Raw genomic sequence first — 26,358 nt, forward strand, 5'->3', positions numbered from 1 at the left:
CCTTGGCTCCAGAGACTCATCCCCCCTCTCTGCCCCCTCCTGGCAGGGAGTTGCCGAGGACCAGGAGGTCTCCCCTCAGCCTCCTCTTCTCCAGACTGAACCCCCCCAGTTCCCCCAGCCGCTCCCCAGCAGACCTGTGCTCCAGACCCTGCCCCAGCTCCGTTGCCCTTCTCTGGCCACGCTCGAGTCATTCAATGGCCTTTTTGGGGTGAGCGGCCCAAAACTGAACCCAGGAATCGAGGGGCGGCCTCCCCAGTGCTGAGCCCAGGGCTCAGATCCCTTCCCTGTCCCTGCTGGCCACCCCAGTGCTGACACAAGCCAGGATGCCATTGGCCTTCTTGGCCCCCTGGGCACACTGCTGGCTCCCGTTCAGCCGGCTGTCAATCACCCCCCCAGGCCCCTCTCTGACTGGCAGCTCTCCAGCCTCTCCTGCCCAAGCCCTATTCATACTATTTCAGAAAGAGCAATGCCACGATGAAGGTGAAGCCTTCTTCCACCTCTTCATCAAGGAAGATGCTACTCACTGGGCTTCTTTCCATCCATGCTTGGGGGGTCCTGCCTGGATTTGATGGGTGTCACCAGCCTCACCCCAAGAAGGCAGAGTGCCTTTGAGCATTAAACACCCACTAATATATTCCAGTGACAGCCAAGACTAAACCCCTGTTCAGAAAGATCTAGATCGCCACCACACAAAGGGTTCACAAGGGTTTATTCAACACCTGTGAGTACTTCAATCTACCGCTTAAACCACGTGCATTGCAGCTAGAGACGCGGACATTACAAAATAAAACTCTCCTACTATCAGCTCCCCCGATCTAACATCTTCTTTCACACCGCTCTGCTTTGTGATGTCTGCTCTGAGGTCCGTATTTAGCGTTCATCATTGTAGTCTAGCAATATCCTCAATTATCCTTTTCTTTCACACTAATGATCTTTGGAACTGGCTCTTCGGAGATGAAAATGCCAATTTAAATACATTCTTTTTGTCCGTGGCTTTCAGAAAGAAAAGCGTCTTTGCAGTTTTAGCGACTTGCCCCCCACACACACTTGAATCAACTTATGGATTGTTTGTTTTTTTTTTCTTTTTCTTTTTTTTTTTTCCCCCTCAGGAGCGTATAACAACTGTAATTCTTGGTTTTAAATATAGATTTCCTTAAAGGTGAAGATAATTTAAAACGTCTATCCAAGGTCCACTGGATGAAATTACTTGCAAACAAACAGCAAGTGAGAATTGTATTTATCTCAGGATATCTGAGAACTGTGATTATCTCCCACACACATGACTTCTACTCCATCTCCAGTGTGCTTTTGCTTAGAACAAAAGTGTTGCACTTTTAATTATCATTTGTTCCCTCCTCTCCTCATCTTTTAGTGGATGCATAATAATCCAACAAATTCATTTAGATATAGATATAGATATAGATATCAAAGCTCTTGCCCCTGTTTTCAATAAGTAAAGCATCCTACCAGAAATTAATTGGGATGTTATTTCCTAATTTTTACCTCATTTTCACTTTCACACTTTCATTTTCACCAGGGTAATAACCACTTTATCACAGCTTCTTTCCATTAGGGATTAAACAGTATTTTCCTGCTCTGAAAGTAAGTATTAGTTTTTCTAATTGTTTTTCATGGCTCTATTTGAAAATAAAGCACAAGCATAAAATAAGAAATAAAAATGTTTTATTAACTATCCATTCTAATAGAAACAGCATTTGCTATTCATAGCGATATTCATAAAATTACTTATCCTAATTCCTCAATCATCCCCTATGCAAATGCTTGGGAAATGGATAAGCTAATTAAAGTAGATGTTGGTGGAACAAGGACATCGGGGCTCACTTTGAGCGAGGGAGGACACGCAGCTCGTTAAAGCTCTGCGTTTTAAGCATAGCTGAGGAAGATGCCTGCTCCCTTCAGGCATCTACAGCGCCAAGGCATCTTCACCACATGGATAACGTGGGCATCAGGAGCACCTGCAAGAGCTAAAGAGCTCTGCTGAGTAGCAGAGAGCCTCCCTAAGCATCCCCTGGGCTGCCTGCCTTAAAAGAAGCGAGGTTTGATGCTCAATGCAATTACAGATCATTTTACAACCAGCCTCACAGTCCAAACTAGCGATAGCACTAACAGCACTGGACAAACCTCAAGCAATGAGTGAAAGAGGAGATATAAACCCAGGAGGACAGCAGCCTCTCTAGGTTTCCTCTATAAATGTCTAGAGGTAATCAGAGCCAAGGGAGGAGAAGCATGACAGCTGTTGCTTCAGCATAAATATTCCCCAGCTTTTGTCATTCTTGCTGAGGACAAAGATGGGTGCAGGAGGGTGACTGGTCACCCATCACCACCAGCCTGACACCAGGGCTGGCACAGGCTGCAAGCGTGGCTGGAGACTCCCCAGAAGGACCCACAGAGAAATGGAAACCTAGCTAGGTTCTGCCACCAGAAATCCTGAGGGATGGCATCTCACCATCAGCCTTTAGATCTTCAGACTGAAGAGACAGCTAAAATAAACCTCCAGAATGACTAGAACATTTCCCAGGGCAGCCCTGTAGCTTTGCTGTTCTGCTTACCAGGAATAGCTGCTCCCGTGGAACAGAAACAGCACCCACCTCCACAAGCCTCCAAAAAAAAAAAAAAAAAAAAAAAAGGTTCCCTCAAAGCCATGTAACAGGTTTTGTAAGTCCTTTAGCCCCAACTCCTGTGAGTTTTGGCAAACAGATGATCAGGGGATGGTTTTAACACAGGTTGCTAATTAACTCTTTGTGAAGGCAGCTCTTTTTTTTTTTTTTATTCCCTCTTGCAGCTGAAGATACTACAGATTAAATTTTAAATCCAGTGTCAGGTTGTCCTCAAACAGCCATCTTGTGAGCCTCAATTCTCATTTTAGTCAGTGGAAAGAAAACATGCTTGAAGTGCTCTTCTACTTACCCTGTCTACATTGAGATGAGAAGAATTTTGTGATGGGATTTCTTATTCTACTGATTCTAGAGGACAAGGTATGATAAATATATATTTGATATGATATATGCATATATGTAGGCACCTGGGTTTGATCAGACGAGTCCCACATCTTGTAGGCTTGATATTGGAACTTTGATAATATAAATCTTTTGAAGATTGTCCTTCATAGGAATGCACTTTAATATAGGATCAGGAGATCTTTAAAGGTGAAAAAGTCTGAAAACCAAACATGAAGAAACATGTAATTTACCATAACCCACGATAACTCTTTGGCAGAACTCACCTACCTGTACACACCACTATAACAAAGAGCAGCATGTATTTCTTTCCAGCCTATGGATTACAAAAAAAAAAAAAAAGAAAAAAAAGAAAAAAAAGAAAAGGCAATAGATATTGGAAACTAGTAAAACAGACATGAAAGCAACCCTAAAATATAAAATTGTGAAGACAACTCAAACAAAAGAATGACCACCTTCACTTCACTGCCGCCTGGGCTTTGCATCTGGGAGTTCATCAAAGCGCCTGGAAATGCAGCTTGGAAAGGACTTCCAGCATCTTTCCGAAAGATCGCTCAGCTCCTGCGAAGGGATGCTGTCACAGCAGAGAAGAAGGAGTGGGCTGAATGATAAAATATTCAAAATGCCATATATAATTGAATAGTTAATATGCTCATTTATTCAAGTTCTCTAAGCCTCAAAATAGAATTTTCAAGTGTTTGCTTTTTTTTTTTTTTTTTTTTTTTTTTTTTCGTCATCAGTTTCACGGAAGCCCCTTCTTGGGCTCAAATTCCTGCTAAAGTGAGAGTGTTTAAGGGGAGTGAGTGGTTTGCCCAGCCTGTGACCCAGCAACCCTGCCTGCATGGAGCTGCGATTGCAGCCTTCTCCCACCCGCTGCTCTCCAGCAAAGGTCCGGGCGGTTCTGTGCTCTGCTCGGAGTCAAAGGGATTCACTGCACGTAGCTTTTCAGAGTGAATTTCTTCTGACAGCTATGTGAATAGGTTTCCCAAATTTTATTTCACTTTTGTCTACACATATAAAATCCCCTCTTGCACATGAAGATGAAGCACTGTGCCTTGATCTGGCACTTCCATGTGCAGATGATGCTCAGATGTGCGCTCACCAGGCTGCTCCTCACCAGCGTGCACAGTTCCTCAATCTCCCGTGCCTATTAAAGGCAATATAAAGCATAATTGGAAAATATTTAGTACTGTGTCACAGAGAAAGATATCCTTAAGGTATCTGAGGCAACGTTCTCTTGTTTGACTTAAATCTTCCTGCTGAATTGAGTGGCAAAAGCTCAGATCTGCAAGGTCTCCAGCCTCGTGGAGCAGCCTAGGGAAGTGCTCTGCAGGCAGCCCTGCTAGGAGCACAAACACACGTCACACCCGAGGCTGCCTGCATCTCTGTTTAAATCCTGACTGCCTCCTGAGGGTTTAACCGCTGGAAAAAAAAGGAAATGCTGCTTTAAAACTGAGGCCCTTGTGCCTTTCCAGAGTGGAGTTACAGCTCAGGCCACGGCTGGGCCCTTTCACGCGTCTCCTCTGGGCTGGCATCCAGCGGTAATGCTGGCACACCCCGGGGCGCACAACCCCCAGGGATGATGGTGAATACTCTCCTTTCAGCAATCAAGTGTCTGGTTTTGAACAGCTAAAAATTAGGGGCAACTTCTTAATTCTTACAGAAAAGAACATATGCTTGAGGAGCATGCCTTCCCTCCCCCTGAAAGCTGTAAGCCTGGTGTAAAGCTAAAGAGATATAACAAAAAGTACACATGTATTCCCTTTTATCTGCCTTCTTCCACTCGTGACCAGTACAGTTTCCATTTGCAGACTTTTCCTCTGTCTCACAGCAGAGGCTCAGGCAATAATGTGACTCCAAAAGCTTGAGCTTTGAGGAAGAAAAACATCCCTCCACTTACCAGGAGACTCCCAGTGACTTGTGAACAGAAGCGAGGCAAAGGGCTTAGTGCCAGTGCACTATTCACAGGCAGGTTAATAGCATTTGGGGACGTATCAGGCTGAGAGCTGTGAGATTCATTTGGCAGAAATTCAAAATGGATTTAAGAGCTTATACCAGATAGAGCTGGTGAATGATCCCAGCCCGGGTCCTTCACATATGGGGAAGAATTTCAACTCTAAAGCCAAATGCCTCCACAGTGTCGGTCGACTACAAATCTGAGTAGTATCGATGTCTTCGGATGCTCCGGTGCAAACGGAAAGAAACACTCTCTGCTGTACTTCCGTAAGAGATTTCCTTCTACCCTGATGGCATAAAGATATGTAGAGGGCCATAAAGGAGGATGGATGAGCTTGAGCAGAAGGCAAGCCCAGCAGAAGGCGATTGGCAAAACCTGCTCGCTGTGCCTCTCCATCTTTCTCTTGCATTGATCGCTGAGGATCACTAGCTACAGTTTAATGCCCTGGTTAAGAGGTAAAGAGCATTGACTGCCAGTAGTGGAGCTCTCCTGGGCTTTGAAATCCTGGAATAGTTCAGTGCAAGGGAGTTTTGCTGTCTGTTCTCCTGTCTGGCAGGTGAAAATTAAACCAGCAGCCTGCGTGTATACCACAGGTCTCCAGGGTCTTTTGCTTTTCATACAGGGCTCGTCTGGGAAACAAGTGGCTTGTGTAAAGACATTTTACCCACAGCGTGGAGGAAAGATGGGTTAACCAGCCAGAGAACAACCCTCAGGGAAGGGTGCCTGGCCCCTCTGCTCAGCCCTGTGGCCACCAGAGCTGTGAATTGGCTGCAACCCACCTCTGCCAGGGGTGCACCCAGGATGCCCACAGCATCTGCTTCCCAAACCCGGACTCATCTCCAGATATTGAGGAAAGGTTCCCCCAGGCACAGGCGTAATGAAAGAAAAGTATTTCCAGCCACCGGCACAGCTCTGTAGCATCTCACATGGGAGAAGCCTGTGAGAAGATCGAATCAGATCTTAGGCACTCAAATATGTAAATACAGGCAACGATTTCCCTTGCTTCAGCTTCCCTGCCATTCTTCTGAGTTTGTGTGTGTTCGGTGAGACATCAAATCCAATCAAAAAATCTCATACAACTTGCTCAGGGTAAGAGCAAGTCGGCCTCGCAACAGGGGCAGCCACAGCCCAACCTTCAGAGCAGGGATTTTGAAGACAAATTTTTGATGTCCTGGAAAAGGGTTTTAATCCCTGCCCAGCTGCACTCACATGTTCCTATTTCCACCTCCCCAGCGGGTGCCCAAGCAATGATGCTCAGCGTTCATCCAGCTGGTGAAGCCCTTTGAATTCTCCTTTACTACAGGCAAATGGAAACAATTTGAAGAGAGAGTTTCAAATTTGTCAGGGATGGATTTTTTTTTCTCATTGCCAGCCATTGGGGTTTGAAGGGGGAAGAACTCTCCTACCGTGTAATGAATTATGCCAAAATGATTGCTCAGAAATTGTACAAATAATCAAGATAGTTAATCCTAGAAATGACAAACAGAGTTGCATCCTCCTGTTCAGTATTCATGTTCATGTTTTGCATGGCTGAAGCTATTTGCTGAATTCAGCTTGAATTAGCAAATAGCTTTGGCCACTCCATGAATGCATTCTTCTTGGAAATTAAATGATAAATGAAGAAATAAAAAAATGTCTGGCTGCACTGAGGAGGTGAGGTTTGTGCTCCAGACTTGAGCGCAGAGCTGCGCTGTGACTGTGGGGTGGTCAGCTCATTGCAACAGTCGTGCGAACCGCTGCTGGCAGGCAGGCGCTGGCGGCTGATGGATATCAGGACAGCACGTTTCAGCCTCTTACTTTTATTACATGTATTGTAATACAGTCATACAGTCATGGAATTATAGAATCACAGAATGGTTTGGATTAGGAAAGATCTTAAAGATCACCCAGTCCCACCCCCTGCCCCAGGCAGGGCCACCTTCCCCCAGCCCAGGTTGCCCAAAGCCCCGTCCAACCTGGCCTTGAACCCTTCCAGGGAGGGGGCAGCCACAGCTTCTCTGGGCAGCCTGTGCCAGGGCCTCACCCCCCTCACAGGGAGGAATTTCTGCCTTACATCTCATCTAAATCTCCCCTCTGTCAGTTTAAAACTGTCACCCCTCATCCTATCCCTCCCCCTGATGACGAGTCCCTCCCCCCTTTCCCGCAGCCCCTTTCAGCCCTGGGGGGCCGCTCTAAGGTCTCCCCGGAGCCTTCTCTTCTCCAGCTGAACCCCCCAACTCTCAGCCTGTCCTCACAGGGGTGCTCCAGCCCCCCCAGCATCTCCGTGGCCTCCTCTGGCCCCGCTGGAGCAGGTCCGTGTCCTTCTGCTGTTGGTGCCCCAGAGCCGGACCCAGCCCTGCAGGGGGGGGACTCCTGAGACCAGAGTAGGGGGGAGAATCTCCTCCCTCGACTTGCTCACCACACTTCTCTGGATGCATCCTGGGGTACAACTGGCAGATCATAGAATACCTGGTTAGAAGGCACCTCAGGGATCATTTGGTCCAAACTTTCTTCATAAAATCACAGTCTAGACAAGCTGGCCCATCACCCTGTCCAGGTGAATCTGTCCAATGTTGGGGAATCCACAAATTCCCTGGGGAGATTTTTCCAATGGCTGATTGTTCTCACTGTGAAAATTTTTTCTCTTGTGTCCAGTTAGAATCTCCCCAGGCGTAACTTGTATCCATCACTCCTCACCTTTTCCATATGACTCCTTGTAAAAAGGGAGTCCCCATCTTCTTTCTATCCACCCTTTAAATACCGGAGCATGGTGATAAGGTGTCCCCTCAGCCTTTTCTTCTCACAGTTGAACAAACCCATTTCTCTCAGCTTTTCTTCATATGGCTGGTTTCCCAGTCTCTTGATCATCTTTGTGGCCCTTCTCTGGGCCCTCTCCAGCCTGGCCACAGCTTCTTTGTGTAGGAGGATCAGAACTGAACTCAGTGTTCCAGGTATGTCCTGACAAGTGCTGAGTAGAGTGGAATGATGACTTCTTTATCCCTGATGGTGATGACCCTTCTGATGTAACCCAGCATCCCATCGGCTTTCTTTGCTGTTGCAGCTCACTGGTCATTCATGTTGAGCTTGTTGTCCCCCAGGTCCCTGTCCCCAGAGCTGTTCCCCAGCTAGGTAGATCCCAGCCTGGGCTCCACTCCTGGATCATGTTTTCCCAGGTGGAAGACCTTACACTTAGCCTTGTTGAACTTCAGAGGGTCTTTGTTAGCCCATTCCTCCAGCCCATCCCGGCCTCCCTTCAGGGTGGCTCTCCCTTCCAAACCCTCCACTTTCCCACTCATCCTGGTATCATCAGCAAACTTCATCAAGGTACACTTGAGCTCATCATCCAGATCACTTATGAAGATATTAAACAGTACTCTCTCTTATTTAGTCCTTTCAGGGAGCAGAGAGCAGGCCTATTGTTAATAGGAGCAACTTCCTGAAGCCTTTTGCCTGAGTCACGGAAAGAATTGCCTTAATATCAAACAATGATCCTGCTGTGATGTTTAGTGGATATTTAAAGGAAGATTACCAAACCCACAGAGAGACGAAACTGCACCTTCTTTGCCCCAAAAGGCCCAGGTTCAGGCACCCTTGGGACACAGGACCCCGCAGAGGAACCTTTGCTTCACTCCCTACCAACACAATACCGAGGAAGATTTGTGTTGTGAACATTTCACAGAACAAAGATAACGGCACGCTCTGGAACATGAAACAAAAGCAATGCTGGAAGCTGGGCTTCAGACTTTGGACTTTGTTGCTGCTACTTAATAAGGGGTTTTTGTTACGTATGCTGTCTGATTCACCAGCCCTGCCTGGACAGCAGACCCGGATAGCTCCAACTACAGTGCACAGGAAGGGACAACAACAGGGTTTGGGCATCTCTGTTAAAAATCCCTATTTTCTTTTATGTCTAACTGGAAATAACCACCCCAATCCTCACTGTTGTCAGCGTGATTCCCTTCTAATGAGAGTCTGCTTCTCTTCTTCTTCCTAAACCAGTTTGCAGTGAACTGTATGTCCCTGACGCCAAGATTTTCAGAGATGCTTCTGGCAGGAAGGGATGCAAATCCCCCTGAATTTCACCTAACCCCATCAGGCTTCATCGGAAAGCGCTGTCTGACACCACCAACGCTGTGATTTGCGTGGTAACGCCCAACGTGGTGCTCTTCAATCCACTGGCCAGATGGAAACAGTTTTTTAAAGAAGTAAGCATCTCAGAGATGATCTGTATCCGTAGATTGCGTGAAGTTCAGAGACCAGGTAGAAAAACCTATGTCAATAATCACAGTGGGGCAAAAAAAGAGACAAAATTGTTACATATGCTTAGAAATCGTGTGATTTCTTACCTGAGATTTTACCTGGGAGCAACCAGCTGGAGAACGAGACACACATGAGCTGGCTGATCAGTATCAATCCGCTTCAGCCTAATCATCAGGCTGATTTTTCTTGCCACCATCATGGGGAATACAAGATCTTGGATCTATATTTGGTTGGGATAGTTGTACAGGAAATCAACCATTACAAATCCTCCTGCTCATAGATGAGAACGATGACCGAGACGTCTATTACTGTTCAGTGCTCATGGTCCCGTTTTGCTCTAAGAACAGTAGAAACACAGCTCTTGTCCTGCACTTCTTACTATCTTAATGTACAACACAAGAGAGCAAGATCATACTAAGAAATGGTGGGAAAAGGAACAGACAGGTCATTAATATTATTAATAACTTGGGAATAGACATAAGTGTCCTCCAAAGTTTGTGCTGGTGTATTACAATGCATTCTTTCTGACTTCAGTGGTATTTTCTTCAGAGCTTTGTACCCCTGGGTGGATCCAGGCACACTTCTAAGTACTGTGAATAATAATAGCTAATAATAGACAGATTGAAAAGCTATGGAGAAAAAAAAAAAAAAAAAAGGGAAAGCAGTTCATTGTGTTCACTGTTCATCAGGTATTATTAGAATATGCCATTGATAATGAAAGAAAAGGTCTTTGACTACAGAAAAGATGAAACAAATCTGGATGTGGAAAGGATAAGCAGAATATCAAATCCTTACAGCGTGCTGCAGCCTCATACAACACTGCAGTGAGTAACACCTGGAAACTGGCTCCGTTTAAGATTACAGAAAACATCGGTGCCATCTCCAGCACACTGACGGAGGCCTGGACTCACTCACACCTTAGCGTTGCTAAGACCTGCATTATCATTTGCCTTCCAGGTTACTGAAGGGAAATAATAGTCATGGCAGGGTCAGAAAGAGGCAATTCTGGAGGCTTTCCCTGCCGTCTCCATGAAGAAATGTGCCTGAAGGTGTGCCGATCCTTGTTCAGTACAAGGGGAGGGGGCTGTTGGATGGTGATGTTCTTGGCAGTCCCTAGCAGTTCCCATTCAACAGAGACAATCATTGGATGGGCACACCAGTTTTTCATTAAAAAGATGGTTATTACACCTTCCATGAGACTGACAACCAGGACTAGGCAAAGCAGGGATTTACAGCAAGTAAGTGCTCACATCTCATTCCAAAATGCTGTTTAACATCTTTGCTGGTGACACGGACAGCGGGATGGAGGCCCCTCAGCAAGTTCCCCGCCGACCCCGAGCTGTGTGTGTGGGGACACGCAGAGGGCAGGGATGCGCCATCCCGAGGGACCTGGACAGGCTGGAGAGGGGGGACCTGCAAACCTCGTGGAGTTCAACAAGGCCAAGGGCACGGTCCTGCTCGAGGGTCGGGGCAATCCCCAGCACAGACCCAGGCTGGGCGAGGAGGGGCTGGAGAGCAGCCCCCAGGAGAAGGACTTGGGGGGTTGGAGGGTGGAAACTGCCTGTGAGCCAGCACCGTGCGCTGGCAGCCCAGAAAGGCAACGGTGTGCTGGGCTGCACCCAGAGCAGGGGGGGCACAGGGCCAGGGGGGGATTCTCCCCCTCTGCTCCGCTCTGGGAGACCCCCCTGCAGGGCTGGGTCCGGCTCTGGGGCACCAACAGCAGAAGGACACGGACCTTCTTATAATAAACAGAAATTCCTCCCTGTGAGGGGGGTGAGGCCCTGGCACAGGCTGCCCAGAGAAGCTGTGGCTGCCCCCTCCCTGGAAGGGTTCAAGGCCAGGTTGGACGCGGCTTTGGGCAACCTGGGCTGGGGGAAGGTGGCCCTGCCCGGGGCAGTGGGTTTGAAACTAGGTGGTCTTTAAGGTCTTTTCTAATCCAAACCATTCTGTGATGATTATATGATGATAAAAGCCTGACATTTCCTCAACCCCCATGATTTCAGACATATCCCAGGAACTTTCCCTTCACAGACCTGTGCTACACGCTGATGACTCAATCTGTTGCATTGGATGTCATTGGAGAAGGACAGAGATAATGCTCCCATTGTCCTGTGTAGAGAGCTGGAGAGGAAATGTCAGCCAACGGCATATGTGGGGTATGAGCACACAGGCACTGCAGCCGTGCGGGGACCAGACGGGCTCGGGCATCTGCTTGCAAAGATGAGGCCAGGCAGAAATGAATCCTGGCAGATGGCTGGATGGGGTGCTCCATGCTCTCCTTGTGTGATGGCCTTGTCAGCCACACCGAAGCATGGAGCAGAGTCTGGGAGACGAAGAAATGAAGCAGCTCAGTACTAGGAATGCATTGCTCCCGCCACGCACAAAATGGCTCAATTATTTATCATTCACGTTCTAAGGGTGAGCAAAAATGTGTGCGCTACAGCACTGTTTAGCTTACAAAAAAAAAATAAAAATTGTTTTTCTTGAGTGACACATTGGAAGTCATGATTTATCAATCATGTACAAGGTAGAATTTTTACAGTTGGTTGTAGCAGCTTCCTCCTGTAAAACACATTCCAAGGGAAAATGATTGGCTCTGCCATGGTCTGTGGGAAAAGTGATAGACTAAGATCACCCCGTTCCTTTGATTGTGCTTTTAGCTCCTCACTGTCTTTCCAAGTTTATTTCACACTTTCTGTGTCTGGATCCCCTGTACACAAAGCAGCATGTTGTAAATATTTTAAAACATTTATCCGTGTTTTCCTCTGCACTTATTTTCAAAAATCTTCCTCTTGGTGTCTTGCCTAGCAGTGATCTAAGTGACTGCACAAACCTTTCATACCTAAAATAGTATATCAAGGCAACACCTTGGGAGCAGTCAGCAACTGAGATGGTGAAAATACGAAGCTTAACAAGTGAAGTCTCCTTGAATAACTGATTCTAACATGGAATAAAAAGAAAGCAGAGTGATCCATGTTCAAGAAGGGACCACTGTGAGAAGTCTGTGAGGTGATGGAAAACTGGAATGATTGCAGAAGTGACAGAGAAATCTAACGCACTGTTGTCGTTCATATTGCCTATCGTATTTTTCTGGAGCTTTGTTTTAAGAAGTTTTTCTTTGCTTTTGATATATTTTTGCGTACAGATAAAAGAATTAACAATGTCAAGAAGATGATGAATGCTTTCTGGTGTACTGTGTGCATCCCATCAGGTTCTTATTTCTTGCAGATAGTTTTTAAGGAGAAGAACATGTAGATTTTCTGCCTTTCACAAATTTCTTTTCCAAATCTGACTGTACTTTGAACATGGTCAGTAAGGGATCTTTGTATCCATGGGAGAGCTTATACCAAATTCTGCTCTGACGTTTATCAGGTGGTTCAAGGAGGACAAGTCGTATCCCGGTCGTAGCACTATCACCAAACCTATCTAGGAACTTATGTGGCTTCCTCTGGGTGAAGATTTCACCAGCGTGGATGGATTATCTCACAGTAGGAGCCCAAGATACAGCCCTGTGGTATTGACACCTGTCTACAACTGAAAAAAAACCAAAAACAAAACAAAAAAACCCCACACCACACACACAAACTAGAAAAAGTTCTAATTGTCAGACTTTGTAACACAGCCATTGGGTCTTTCTTGCTTTATTTCCTATGTGTATTATTCAGTAAATGCTGTAGTCTCATTTTAGAAATTTGCAGTGACGGGGAATCCAACAAAACGCTTGTGAAATTGTTCCGGGATTAATTCCATCACCGCTTAAAAGTCGTGCCGTGTTTCTAAATCTGCCTTATTCATTTTCGAGCTGTTGGAATAAACAGAACAACTCTTCCATGGAAATTCAACAAATATCCGACAGGAAGGGATGGCATGCATTCTTTATTCCTCGATGTCTGAGAATTTATTAGGCTGTATGCTTGTTTTTATCTTTTCTAATAATCACTGCAATAGCCACTCATTAGCACCCTGTTCTCCTCGTAATTTACCACTTTCCTAATTAACGCCATCTGCAGTCTTAATTAGTGAGAATTTTTGGTTATTGTTTCAAATCTTAACATAGTTAAGATGCAATATTCAAGGTATCATCTAGATAATAACTTCCTGACAGCTAGAAAGGCTTTAATTCACACAGTAACTGCCATGCCAACCATGCATCATCCTAGTCATTGATCTGAGGGTCAGGTGGTACCAAATTTATGGATTTATGGAAATCTAAGGATACATCAATATAAGCAGTGGTATGAACAGAGCTAGCTTAGATATTTCTAGCAAGGTAGACACAGAAGCTATAAAGCTTATCAAATAGGCTGGCCACACATTCAGATCATTATCCTCTCAATTTTTAATAGCCTAGCTACTGCTAAAATATAGTTGGAAAGGACAAATTGCATGATGCAGTATAAGATTAGCTAGTTATCGCTTAGGTGATTTTTTTTTTTCACATTAATGAAAAATCTCCTGAAACTGCTGCTGTCTGAGGACTGGGAGGGGACAGGACTGAAGGTGATGGTAGGTGAACAAAGTGTGCGAGGTCACTGTGGCAGATCATCCATACGCAGACAATTTAAAGTTGACAACCCAAACTATGATGCTACCCATCTGTTCATCCAGCTAACATCCTTGTCAAGTCAGGATGACTCACTGAAAATAAAGAACAACCTGGATTTTTGAAATATTTATAATCCTCGAGCCAATGCAAATCAGGATGCTCGCTATACTCAGACCTTACGCTTCAGAAATATCCCCACAAATCAAACTTACATCCATCAGGTAGTTCTGGTGATTCTGGATGTAAACAAGAATCCGGTGTGTTCATGTTGTCTCGCCGTGGAGTGCTCATTCCTTCAGCCACCACAGCTGAAGGATTTGGAAGTTACTTCTGCAAACCTCTCCAAACTTCATGAGAGAAGAAGAGAGATGTCAAAACTAATCGATGCCAAAGCACGGCCCAGAAGCCCCTAACCGCGGAGCCCAGAGCTGAGATCAAGGCAGATTTTAGACACTGGTGGTGCAACCCTCTCCCAGAAGATGTCTTGGCAATATTATTACGTCCTCTGCAATAAATGAAGACAAGCATGATGCCCATGGTCTCCAGAGTCCTACTTCTGAGACGTTAAGTGTTCCCTGTGTGACCGCAAGCAGTTTGTTTGTGCCACGTGTCATGTCTTGACCACAGAGGGACTAACAAGACGTTCTTTAGCTGATACCTTGGGGTGAATTGAGGTGAACCAACACCAAATGGTCAAACTTAATACAAATTTGTTGATTACACATTTGAATTGCTTGAGGAGTTAATTTTCTGGCAATAAAACACAACAATTACCCTTTGTGTCTGAGGTTATTAGGAGGAAAGAAAGGAGAGAAAGGGAAAAAGACAGGAAAATGAGAGAGAGAGTGTTCACCACTCTAGGATCCAGCAATGTCCTGCACAGTTGGATCTTCCGAGGGTGGTGGGTGCACGCACAGCAACGCAAAACCTGAGTATTTAAGCACAAAATTCTCCACCCTATCTCCTCTCTCATGTTATCGTAGGGAGGAGGTGTCATTGTGAAAACGATCAGGTGCCAAGAGTCTCATATCACACACTCGATTCGTGTTCCGAGAGGCCTGGGTATGCACAAATCAAACTGGAGGAGGTCATGGGATGGCAGGAGCCCCCGGCGTTCCCAAGGAAATTGTGTGCCACAAGACATTATCTTGATTCCAACATAGCCAATTTTCACCAGCACGGTCTCCTGCTGTTGTCAGGATCTGGGCTGCTGTAGCAAGCAGGCTGTTTGAGACGATGAAGCTCTCGCACAGCTCCCACACCATGGCGGTGTGTGAAGTTGCCGTTGCATTCCTCAGCCTCCTTCAGAAGGAAAGTCCCGCCCTGCGACTCGGACACACGATCCACGCGCCATGCACGGCCCCACCGCACGTCTTGCCCTTTGCTAAGGTAAAGCAGACATGGGGAATGTCCTCCCATCTGACCAGAGTCAGGTTTTTTTTTCCTGCAGTTCTCCCCTTCCTGTTTTCAAACTGACCAGTGTAAAAGCTCAGTTCTAAGTAATACATGGATCCAGGGGTGTTTTCTTAGTCGGAGGTATCTTCTGCCTATAATAACAGCTGAAAGGCAGTCTTTGTCATCCTTTGCCAGTCATTGTGGCGTCGTTTACGTGTAGCATAGCTCACGTGGGCATGCAATATTCCCAGCACGGATATATCGACTGCTTCTTTCTAAAAGCAAAAGGACAAGATCCTGAATGGAAATAGATCCACTGAGTCAAAGGAGGCGATGCGATCCACCCCGCGGTAGTTTGCACCTGGGTGAAATGGTTAGAATCGGGGTGAAAAGGACCTGAAGAAAAACCTCAGGTGTCTCTCATCTTAATTGTGGATTGCAGACTCTATGGGACAGGGACCAGCCTTGCCTGGATGTCTGCCTTGTTCGAAACACAGCTGGGTACTTGCCTGCAGGTGCTATTAATATACAAGGATGAAAGAGTAATCACTTTAACAAGATAGTGGGGGAACTAAGCCTGTTTTCCTCTAAAAACCCACAAGAGCCTCCTATCTGTGTTCAGGTTGAAAAACCTGCTTATGTTTTCCTTTTATATTTATATATATTTTTAACAGCCTAGTTTAATCCTTATTAATATTCTCTCCAAAAAGTTGGAGGTATTAATTTCATTTCCCCCCCCTGCCCCCTGCCAGATATGACATTTATCCCTTGGCAAGTCTGAAAACCTCAGGCAGTTCTAATGGGGGCTGCATTTTAGTTTCATGCGATGAGAGAGGCATTATGTTGTGGTCCATTTCAAGACAGACTTGTTTTCAAGTTTTCTAAAGCAGAATTAATCAATAATTACAGCCACCACCAGCATGTGAGCCCCTGGAGTTTTATTTATACTCCAGTCACATTGCTCTGTGACCTAGAGCAATATACAGTAGTTTCGCCTGTTGGAAAATAAATCATATTACATTTTTGCATGCACATATAGTTAAGGCTTATCTTCTTTAGTCGTGAAGGAACAGAAATTTCTTCTGGAATTGCCTCTTTCATCTACATTTAGTAATCTTAATATTTGGGACACAAAATGATTTCCAAGCCATGTTTGCCAGTTTGGTTTAATCCTTTGAGTTTTTAATTTTGAAAACTATATGACTATGTTAATTTGCAGAAGTGAGATTAAAATAAAAACATCTTTGTGTTTGTACTCAAAGTGCAGAGATTTCCATGCCTGAGTATCTGAATGAATAAATACGTATTCATTTGAATTTCTGATCAGGAAAATTTCCACAATGGGGAAAGTCTCTCTTCTGATTAACTTTCCTAAATAAGTTCAAGTGTATGCTCAGGATAGGAAGTTGGAAGTCTTAAAGCCGCATTTCCAAACGTTGAGGGTGGGGAGCTGGGAAAAAGAAGGGAAAGCACTTTGCGCTCCTGCAGAAAGCACCTTCATGCTGAGGGAGAACTGGAAGGGTTGCAAGAAGTGACGAAGTTGAAAGTGAGTGACGGGTTTAAATGCTGTATCTCTTTCAAATATAGAGATAATTAATATGTAATGAAGGTCGTTAGCAGTGGATGCCTATCTCGTTCCGTTGCCAGAGATGAAGCTCAGCAATAGCTCCGCTGAAACACATTGTAGGAGCCTTAGTGGGCTCCTCATGGTCATTGCCAAGGGTGAGGTTATCTGCATTGAGAAACGAGTGATAATAACAGAGAAAGAGCGAGGCAGCGTTGGAACTAGGCTCCAGTCCATGCAAATTATTAGGTATTAAAGCCTATTAGATTGGCTAGCGCCTCTCCAGCATGGACAGAAGCATACCAGGACAGCAACCCAGAATGGCTGCGGTAAGGATTGATGGTGGCTTTCTCGGTCACAGCTGCCCCGATGACCCATGGGGAGCCGAGCACTGGTTGCGTTTGCTTTGTCTGCAGCACCAACACTGCAGCGGAGCCAAAGGAGAAGAGGGAAGCTGTCAGGGGGCGGTTTCCTGAATACTGGAGCTATCAGAGGGAAAAGACTGTTTGAAAACGTACTCCGGGTGGCTTGTTGACAGCTCAGACAAGCATGTTGAGGTCTCTTACCTTTAAAAAAAAGCCATCACCTGCTCCTTTCCCGTTTGATGACTTGCGCATTTTCCATAGATTCGGCCTTCTGCCGAGGGAGTGTTTTTCTCTCGTATGAATGAAATCGGGTGGCCCGGCAGGGACTGTGATCTCCATGCTGTACTGGTAGTATTTCATGGTCCTGTATCACGACCTCATTGTACAGGCTACTGCTTTCATCTTGACTCTGACGCTCTCACTGGGAAGCCCAGACTAACCACAGCCCCGATACTGAAGCTTTTTCACACTATGCGTAAAGTCTTCGGAACACCAGCTGCACGAGAGCTGTGATAGATGTGTCCGTATAATTCCCTGGGTGGCTCACGGGGGTCTGCATCAGCAGCACCCAGGGCACCCACCGATTCCTGGTGGTGAGGTCTCTGGTTTTCAGGGCAGAGACGGCTCCTGCGGGAGGATCTGAAAGAGGCAGGGAGTTTTTGCCATGTGTAAGTGACACTGAGGAACACACATACAGGCAGACAGACAGGCATCCACACCCAGAGGAGATCAAACATGGAAAGATGCAGACAACAGCATGTGCGGAGATACGTCCCAGCTGGTGAGAAGAAGTCATTTGCAGAGCACTTTGTTTTCCTGTAAAAGGTTGGCAGTGGTTAGCAAGTAAGTATTTTCCTGCACTGAAAAGGATGTTGCTTTGTAATCCCCTTGAAAACAAAATATGGTGCTATAGTGATTGAATAAAATACGGGAATTCTGGCCCTAAACCGATTGATATGCACATGGGTAGTTAAGATGCCTTAAAGACAAGCAGACTTGATAGGAAGGCTACAAACCCTCTTTACAGAACTTAAATCCATGTGTCCCCATTTGTAGCTTTGGAGCACCTCAGGTGATCCTTCGGCTGGTGACAAATCTGTTGCAAAGTAGTTTTTAACTTTTTTTGTAGAGACGGAGTTTACAGGCTTGGGGAACCATAATTTTCCTTTGTTTTTAAGAAAGAGCTTTTAAGGAGGGCAAATAAATTTTCACATTTGACAAATAGGAACAGCTGGATCTGCTATAATTCTCACTTAATCTGGGCTATACACAGCCGTTAATGCTGTCACCAAATGCCTCAATTTAATTTAACTTATGAAAAGAAGCTTAGTTATCGATATTTTGGGGTTGTTTGGTGGTGGGGGTTTTTTTGTTTGTTGGGGTTTTTTTGGTTGGTTTTTTTTTTGTTTTTTTTTTTTTTCCAGTAGATGAAAGCCTTCTGTGCTTCAGGAATATTGCTACATAAGAGCTAATGTGGAACAGATGATTCAATATCCTACAGCAAGTTTAGGAGCAAACAATGCCTAAATATTTAAAAAGCAGGAAGAATACCAAAGCACGCTAATATGGTATGAACATACCCCACATCCCTGACCGTGTTCTTTAAGCTTGTAAAAATAGCTGTGAATTCTTGTATTTACTGATAGAAGAGAGAGTTTCACAGAACCTGATTTCACTGCTCAGTGCTGAATGAAAATCTTTGTAGGGGTTATATTTAGAAACTCATATTTAGATCCAAGCAAAGACTAAAATTCCTCTTTTCTGTGCTCTCCAAAAGAATTAAAAGAAAGATGTCTGTATGTTTTCTAGTGCCTGGAGAGAAATTGGGGGTAGCCCATCCAGGGTCTTTAGAGGAAACTTGCGCATCTGATACCCCTGTTTCCACCTTATTTCTCAGTGTCTTCCAAGTCACTGTAATTTATTACAATGGTCAGATGGAGCATGAGTAAAAGGGCGATTTCTTACGCTGCATTGATCCTGCCCTTGCACTGGTTAAGAAGGAAAATCAAGTTTTTACTTGAAGAACAAATAAATCTTGTGCTACGGCACTGAACCGAGATGCAAAGAGTCAAGGAAGCGCAATAGGTTTTCTACCTGCGTGACCTCTGGCGAGTCACTTATTTTTTCTCTGCCTTCATCACCCGTTATCAAATGGAGGTGACATGAATCCCTACATCTCTTCTGCGGGTCTAATTTGTCTATTAACACGGCACTGCTGGGTTTTTTATACAGTAAGTAGCAGCAGTGGGAGTCACTTTGTGTTTAACCCCATACCTGCCACTGAACTAAAAAAAAAAAAACAAAAAACAACCGTAACAAGACCCTGCTTGACCCCTACGGTGAGTTGTTGCCCTCATAAGACCATATCTAAGGCAACACCTGAGAGAGAAAACTTCTACCAACTTCCAAGGCTGCATTTTTTTCTAGCTGTAGTAGTGGTGCTGGGTTTGATGGGAGCACCTGGGCTGCAGAGCAGACCGGGCACTGGCAGGGAGTGGTGGGGCTTAGGCCACCACACACCCGAGCACTGTTTTCTCCCTACGGAGAGGAGGTAATTCAGCATGGGAAGGGACATCTGAGGGTTGCTTGGCTGACTCTCAGTAACACACAGGGCCCGCGGAAATAATGAATTCTCTTAAATATCAGTTTACTTACACAGCCAGGAAAGGTAGGCATGCCTTCACAGCTACAACAAATCAAAGAGCTAGAACAAATCAAAGTTAGCTTATCTCTTGTGAAAGCAAAATTACAGAGCAATGAGCCGGGTGTTTGCCTTCACTTCGTCCCTCAAAAGTCAGTGGTTTCTGTTGCAGCTGGGAGAGGAAGCAGTGGCTGGTGTAACACAGCTTGGACAAGGACCAGCAGCTCCTTCCTATGGAGCAGGACACTCAGCCCAGGGAAGACCCTGTGCCCTCCTGCAGAATCGCAAGAAGCCCAGGAGGGCTCTCTCAGAAGGCTCAAAATTTGTTCATCTCAGTCGCGTTGGCAGTCAGAAGCAAATCCGACACACCGCCACTGAACCTTCTCCCAGGAGAATCTTAGCTCTGCTTTAAACAGGTGTTGCTTTTAAGGATGCATGTTTCATCTTAATCAATGTGAAAATTGCATATTTCATGAAGCATATTGGCAAAAGCTTCTAAAGGGAAAAAAAATGTTAAATGAGGCTTCAGAGAAACGCAATTTCTATATTTTCCTTCCAACACTCTTACTTGGTGACCAGAATACCTTTGGAAACTCTTGAATGCTTACAGTTCCCATCCACCACACTTGTTCCTTGGAATCTCTGAGAGACAGCAAGTCCTGCTTTGGAAAATGAGCCCAAATCACTTCAGAAACGGATGCTTGTAAAGAATACGAAGCACTTTTACTCTGCTTCTCCGAGCTGTAAATTGATCTCGAGGTTTGGCACTGAACCATATAGGACACATTTCATCTCAGAAATTTCCTTAAGAATTAAGTCACAAAGATGTGAATAAGGGTCATTTATAAGAAATTACAGGTGCTCCTAATATGGGCTATTTGAATAAAAATAAAAAAGATCAAAAGAAAGGAAACATTCTCAATCCACTTGATTTTGGTAGGTGGTTTTTTTTTGTTTTGTTTTTGGTTTTGTTTTTTTTTAATGTAGTGGGATTTTTTTTTTTTTCATTTTTTTGCTTCCTTTTGATGTTGCTTTATTTTCTTCTGGCCAACATCCTTATTCAGTCAGAGATAATCTAGACATTGTTCCCTTGCATTTTCTGAATTGCAAAACCGAGTGCAAAGTTGTGTCTTGGTAAATGAAATGCCGTCAGAGATGGTGAGGGACCTGCTTGGGAGCAGGGAGAGCTCCTGATTGCCAAATTCTCCTCTGTGAGCCGTCGCACCGTGCTTTGCTATCCTGATGCAAGTCAGTTTACTGATGCGTTGGGCAATCATCTGTCTGCAGAGGAGGGCACAGTGGTGACCACTCCTGCACCTGTAACTCCAAAACACACAGTTACCAGAGCTCCTTGGGCTGCGCTCAAACTGGTTAAATACTGGTGTGTCTCCGTTACAGTCAGCTGAGCCCCTGCTCCCCTGCTTTTGGTTACACCATCCACGCCTCTGGCTTTGCAGTACTGTAAGGAGGAGATTTCCCTCACCCATGCTTCACCCGGACCAGAAATGCAGAACTCTGTGCTGGCTCAGTTGCTTTTGAACAGAGTTTTGTTAAAGGGTGATCAGCAACAGAGTAAACCCATGAGATTACCTCCTAAGAGGCTTTAAGTACTGAGTCATTAAAAAAAAAAAAAAAAAAAAAGGCTTGGTTTTGTTAAAGAGGGCTGCAAAATGCTCTCATCTCTTTATTGTTGCTATTTTTTCTTCATAGGTGTTCTGATTAAGCTCCAGAAGCCTATATCTCTTGGAAATATTTAACATGAAGCAGGCAAATTTGGAGTAGCAAACTTTATTTCCAGCAGTCTCTTCTGGTGCCAGGGAAGGTTTGAACGCTCAGCTACGGTTCCTCAGAGTAGTGAAGGGATGACTCACCCCATGGATGCATGACAACGAACCCTGAAAGCAATCATTAAGAAATTCATCCCTAGTAGTTCGCAAAAGTGAACGGATGGTGGCTAGTGGTTGTGGAACTCAGAGGAAATTTTCAAACAGATTAAAAACAAAACAACTGGAAAGGAGGAAGGAATGACCATTTCTCTATTCCCGAGAAGGCTTTAACAAGAATAAGTCGTTTTCTGTTGCTGAAAGGAAGATTTGGGCTAGGCATTGGGATAAAACTTAGTAGTGCGAAGGGTAATTGATTGGCGGAAGGCAGGGGTGTGGATTGTCACATCTCTGTGCTGGAGGGATGGAGCACAGGGTAGATGTGGATCGGTCAGAAAAGGGTCATCTGTGATCCTTCCTTGAACTCCAGGGGCAGATTACTGGGCTTTCATTCAGGTTTGTGACACAGGACAACATCACAAGGTCACGGCACTCTGGGTTCATTCTCCTTTGCCGATTCATCTGGAGATTTTCCTTAAATCTTGAGCCTTTAAGTGCGATTTGGGATTTCCGAGACTTCTGAAAGCAAAACGTCTGTCTGAGCGGAAAATGAAACAGTCTCCCTTTGATCAAAACAGAGAAAGATTTCATTATTCATATTTCTTACACCAAAACTGCCACTACATATTGCTTCCAGAACGAGCTGAAAAGCCTGGAGACCTTGAAAGACACATTTTCAAAACACTACTCAGCGTGTGTAAGGATGCCACGGGAGCCCTTGCACGCACTAATACCGACCATGTGGTTCGAGCCCTTGGGGCACGTACTCCAATTGCGTTTTGCTTTGACAATGAGCTGATAAAATCCCTGATCGCTGCTTACAAGTCCTCTCCTATTATCAGGAACCTTGTCACTGGGCTCCGTTCACTGTGCTCAGCCGCGGAAATACAGAACCGTATTTCTGATCCCAGCGATTCTCTGTGTTGCATGCTCATGTTCGAACAATGCTATCACTCTGCTCATCTGTTTCGGGTGTCACCAGAGACCGTTACTCATCTTTATGGAGCACTCATCCTCGTATTTTTTTTTTCTTTTTCCTGAAAATACTGGGCTTTTTTTTTTTTTTTTTTCTCAAAGGCAACATTGCCGTGCAGCAGTTTGTGATACCAGCTGGAGCAGGTACTCATTCCCAAACATCAGACTACTCTGCTGTACCGTCAGAATACATTACTCAGGAGCTGAAATAGGCCTGTTACAGCATGGATTTAGCAGAAGGATCAGGCAGTTGAAGCAGGACTCTTCACCCACCACTGTACGTTTCCGTGGCAGTCACACTCAGCTGTCCTCTTGCTCAGAGCGAGGGAGATGCTCTGGAGGAAATTTGTGCTTTTGGGTGAAAGGACTGCAGCAAAAACATGCCTGGTTTTCTCTGTAGATTGTGAAGGGATCCTTGATAATTAGCTCAGGATGCCAGCATCCACATTTCTCACAAGTGAATCCCACAATAAGCATCTACCTTATTAATATGAGTAGTTAAAAGATACTAAAGATACTTTAGTTAAAAGATACTAAAGGGCACTGGGCCGGTGCCCACAGGGATACAGAGAAGATGGTGACAAGGAGACAGAGGCAGGGGGTGGAGTCAGTAGGTTTCTTTTAATCCCATTGATGGATTTTCTTTGGCTGACGCACCCAAGGCATTTTGGTGCGGCTCTAGTCAGTGTAAATCAGTGTCACTTCTTTGCAGATAATGGATCTACACTGATTGATGTCAGTGGGAGAACTGAGCCTAAATGTGTAAAGAAACGGGACAGGAAATCTCATCCATCAAATCTCCTGGAAGATTCTCGTTGTTTGTTCTCCTGGACAAAGCGATGACACCGGCTACTGACCAGTGCTGCCTGGCCACAGCAATGCTCAGTGGCCAGTGTAGGGTGGGCAGGAAGGTTTCTCAGCAATTCTGGTCTTTGAATCCCACCCTGGGACCAGTCTAGATGTTGCAAGCCACAGAGGATGCTTCTACAGCAAGATTACTTTTTTTTTTTTTTTTTTTAATTATGACTTTGCAGTGGAGCTTTCTAGGTAGACGGGCTCTTTCTTTCTGCTTTTTGTCTGGTTTAATGTATAGGCAGGCGGCCCATGCGTAAGGGCCATAAGGTACACACAGGCTGAGGCCAGAGTTCCCAGATAAGTGAGTGACGTCAAGGCTGCCTCCAAAAATCCAATCGGACCATGACGGGACTGGAAATGCAGCTAAAGCCAGGTGTTAATTCAAAGGCTTAATTCTAAGCATCTGTTAAAGGATCTCACTAAATTTTAGCCTTTATACTAATACGCACATGACTGTATGTGTGCGTATGCACATTGGCATACATGTGCATTTTATTTATTAATCACGTTACAGAAATCTACAAATCATCAAGTCACACAGATGGCCATATTCATTGAATGGAAACGGCTTATTTGATTTTCCATGTAATAAAGAATTAATAATATTGCAATCGCTTGTATTTGCAAAGCAATACAGATAAGATGTCATCTCTGTGTTATTGTTTTAAGTTTTAACTAGGCTAGGCAGAGTTTAAATTAGACTCCAGCTCCACACAAAGACTATTTCAATTAGAGAAATCTCTTGTGATCTAATATTCTTAGCTTTAAAGTCATACTGCATAAATATTTTATTACATATTTAATAACACTTTTTTCATAATCACGAAGCAAATGCATATATCTAAAATATGTGCATTTAAAGAGCTGCTGACATGACACGGGAAACTTTGAAGAATATTCTATTTGGGAATTAATTCAGCTTGGGGCAAAATTCAGAAATAATATTTAAACAGGGGGAGCTGAATACATTACACATTCCCACAAAGGTCTGAAACAAAAGCTCAGGTTTGCTCCACGACTTATTTTAAGTGTAACTGTATTTCTGTGCAGTTAATTCACACTCATACTGTTACAAAACACTCCCAGAGTACCTTCCTGAATCAACAAATCAAGGGAAATTTAAAAGGAAAGAGCAGGTGCAGATGGTATAATGGAGGACAAACATTAATTGTTAGAGGATTTTTATTTAAGTCCTGCATACAGAATCCTTTGAAAGAACCAGTGAGGAAGTCACCATGTAAGTTAGCGCTACAGAAAAAGAGTGTTGTAAATCAGCCAGCTAGGAGACAGCAGCAATAGAATTTAAAGGTGTCAGTTTGTCACATTTAAATATCATTTGAAGATTTATTGGGGGGTTTTAGTGCTACTGTTATTATTATTGCTGTTTAATACCTCTATTATCATGGGTATTAATATCATATAATGTAATGTAACATACTACTAATAATGATGATGATAACGAGAAGAAGAAGAAGAAGAAGAAGAAGAAGAAGAAGAAGAAAGAAGAAGAAGAAGAAGAAGAAGAAGAAGTAGTGTGTGGCCTCATTTAATGTAGTGATTCATGCAGTAATAGAGCAGAAAAACAAGGTCACGTTGAGCACAGGATGGGTACAGATGAAGACCTGCAGGACCGGATGAATACAAAGCCCCAGTCCAGCTCGCCTGCAAACTCTTTCTGATGAAGATATTGGTGAACCTGGAAATGTGGAGATAAACCCAGCGACCTGGAGAGATATTTGGTGACAAGGATGTTCACGCTGGTTCGGTTGCGTGAAGCTGACACAGTCATCAGCTGGACTGTGCTGGGGGCACAGAAGCTCAACCATTTGTTAAACCATGACGGCTCTTGAGACCGGCCAAGGACAGGAGCAGCAGGAAGGGCGATGATGCTACCACTTTGATCAGTAACATCTCGCAGATCCCTTGTAATACAGAATTTTACAGTGAGGAAACTTCATGACTATTCTGCATGGCTGCTTTTCCCTTCCAGGTGACTGTTTCCATATATTTATCACTTCATGCCCCTTTTTTTTTTTTTTTTTTTTTTTTTTTTTTGGAAGTGTCAGATTTTTATCCCTTTGCAATGTTTTAAGAGCACAAATGTCTAATATTATAGTGGGCTTACTCAACAAGAGAAAAATACAAGGTTTTTTTTCTTTGGAAGCTGATAGTAGACCTATTTAAATAAGATAAAATGGAGACATTTTTGATTATATAAAGAGGTACTTTATAGAACAAACATGGTGGTCTGTGGCGGCCAGTATTTTTTAATCCATAAATCATTTCTGATATTAAAATATTCTTGTTTCACCTCAAAATTGTTAAGGTTCATGGAGAAACTGCCGGAAGGGTGTTGATTGCCTCTCACACAGAAAACAGGGCTGTGCGACCAGGAGGGCTCCGCAGCTGTAACATCCATGAAATCAGAGAAAAAATAAATAAATAAATAACCCATGCTAGAAGCTGGCATTCATCTTCTGAATTAATAACATGATATAATTTATCAAGAACAATACATCACAGTGTAACGGCTTGTTGTTTGTCTTTGGTTTAAATAAGCCATTCAGATAGATCTAAAGAGAAACAGCGGCTACTTAATTAGGATAAGAGTCTCACGTTGTACACAGATTAAGCAAACAACCCGGCTTGTTGGCATGGACAATCAGTAACCAACTGCTGACCCTCATGTCTCGGGTGCAGCCTGTTCTCCCAGTAAAATGAGATTCATAATCCCTCTGCAGTCCTGATCTGTAAAGTCCTCTAGTCAAACACGTCATTAATTAAAGAATAGTTTAAATGAGTATGTTGGTGTAATTAGTTCCTGATGTATTCATAATCTGAGTGGTAATACATGAGTCCGTGTCAGTTAAACTGTTCAGCTGGGTTAAGGAGTGAGCCAAAATCATTTCTATCAACAAGAGTCTTTGTTCAGATGCTCTCAAGACGCCTGTATTTATCCA

Source organism: Athene cunicularia (assembly GCF_003259725.1).
Source record: "Athene cunicularia isolate RWA chromosome 5 unlocalized genomic scaffold, athCun1 chr5_part1, whole genome shotgun sequence".
Classification (NCBI taxonomy): domain Eukaryota; kingdom Metazoa; phylum Chordata; class Aves; order Strigiformes; family Strigidae; genus Athene; species Athene cunicularia.